The sequence below is a fragment of the Rousettus aegyptiacus genome, unplaced genomic scaffold, assembly GCF_014176215.1.
Source record: "Rousettus aegyptiacus isolate mRouAeg1 unplaced genomic scaffold, mRouAeg1.p scaffold_m13_p_2, whole genome shotgun sequence".
Lineage (NCBI taxonomy): Eukaryota > Metazoa > Chordata > Mammalia > Chiroptera > Pteropodidae > Rousettus > Rousettus aegyptiacus.
In genome coordinates, this window is record NW_023416295.1 from 139,476,276 (window position 1) to 139,478,253 (window position 1,978).

Genomic DNA, 1,978 nt, shown 5'->3' on the forward strand with positions numbered 1-1,978 from the left:
TGACACCATCCCAACCTGTTCCACCCCCAACACCAAATTTATGTTATGTGTGACTTTCTCTTCAGACTCTCCACACTGTGCTACCATCTCTTCTAATACTTCATCACTCTATAATAATTGTTTATCTTTTTCCCACAAGCCTATGAGTTGCTAGAAGACAGTCTCATGGTTTCTATCTCTATGCTCAAGAATAGCCTCTGGCGCATAGAAGACACTCAGTAGATATTTGTTCAGAAAAAAAAAAAAAATGAGTACAAAGCTTGAATTTAAATTTAGATCCAAAGTCCAAGATTTTTCTACTTCATCATAATCATTCGGCTAAATGAGTGGATGACCCAAAATCCGCATTCAAGGGAGAGTTATGACAGTGTTTATAAGCCTCTTTCTGCCACATTTTTTATATTTATCAGAGGAAGGGAAAGAATCGTCTGCGTGAAGTGCAAATGGTACCTATTGTTCTTCACTGCTGCAGACATAGTCAGGACACCATAATAGGCATGAACAAAATGTGCAGAGAGTCTACAGGGAGTCTTTTGCCTATTGATGGAAGGATTGTAATCCATGAGAGGCATTTTACATGAAGCATAGAACCAAGCTTTGTGCTTTGAGGTTTATGGCCTTAACTACTAAAAAATGACTATGGTTGATTTTTCAGCTATGTAAGAAAAATAAAACTGCCATGTATAAATTTTATTTCTAAAGCAACTGGCTTAAAAACTTTTTTAAAGCTTCGCTGGGCCTTTTAAGAAACCTATAATATAGGTGGCTCCGGTGGCCACGTTGAGGCCCTGCCTTTTGGCTCCCTTTGCTTCTCTCCTCAAAGCCACTGTCGCTACTTCTGGAAAATCATCTGTTGTTTGGTGCAGACCAAAAATCAAGTAACAATTGGACAGGAAGAATGGCATTGAAACAAATTTCCAGCAACAAGTGCTTTGGGGGATAGCAGAAGGTTTTTAAACATGTCAGTGTTGAACTGAACTACAAAATGAAATTTGCTATCTACTTAACACCAAAGGCAGAAACTGGAAAATGCCCTGCACTATATTGGCTGTCTGGTTTAACTTGCACAAAATAGAATTTTATATCGAAATCTAGTTATCATCAGGCTGCCTCAGAACATGGCCTTGTTGTCATTGCTCCAGATACCAGCCCTCATGGCTGTAATATTAAAGTAGATGAAAACTGGGACTTTGGCACAGGTGCTGGTTTTTATGTGAATGGCACTGAAGATCCTTGGAAAACTAACTACAGAATGTACTCTTATGTAACAGAGGAGCTTCCCCAGTTCAGAAATGTCAATTTTCCAGTGGACCCCCCTCCAAAAGATATTTTTGGCCACTGCATAAGAGACCATGCTGCTCTGATTTGTGCTTTAAAGAATCCTGGTAAATACAATTTTTTTTTTCAGCATTTGCTCCAATTTGAAAACCACTGTTCTGTCCTTGAGGCAAAAGGACCTTTAGTGGATATTTGGGAACAGATCAAAGTAGATAGAAGGCTTATGATGTTCCCAAACTTGTAAAGTCCTATCCAGGTTCTCAACTGGACAAACTAATTGAAAAAGTTTTTAGATCACAAGAGGATTATGATCATAGCTACTACTTCATTGCAATCTTTATTACTGATCACATCAGACAGCAAAATACTTAAATGCATGAAAAACTTCAGATAAGAATTATAAAAATAGTAATAAATAGAATTGCAGGGGAACATTTCGAAATACCGCATTTTATAAAGGTAAAAATACTTCATTCTATAGTTGAATTACCTTCCAAACATGAAACCTGAAAAAACATCTAATATAATGTAAAGTGAAATTTCTAAGCATCTAAAATTTTCTTTCATAATACTTCTCAATAAAGCATGGTATGAATTAAAATCATGTGAGAGGCTTTTTTTGAAATAAAGTATGAAAAGATTCCTGAATCTCACCCAAAATTTATTAAATCGGAATCTCTGTGGGCTTGAGTCTGGAACA

The 1,978-nt window shown here is 36.7% G+C and overlaps 1 pseudogene; it reads left to right on the forward strand.

Moving 5' to 3' along the window:
• Positions 1 to 845: 845 nt before the first annotated feature.
• Positions 846 to 1,650, forward strand: LOC107498420 (annotated as a pseudogene).
• Positions 1,651 to 1,978: the final 328 nt, after the last annotated feature.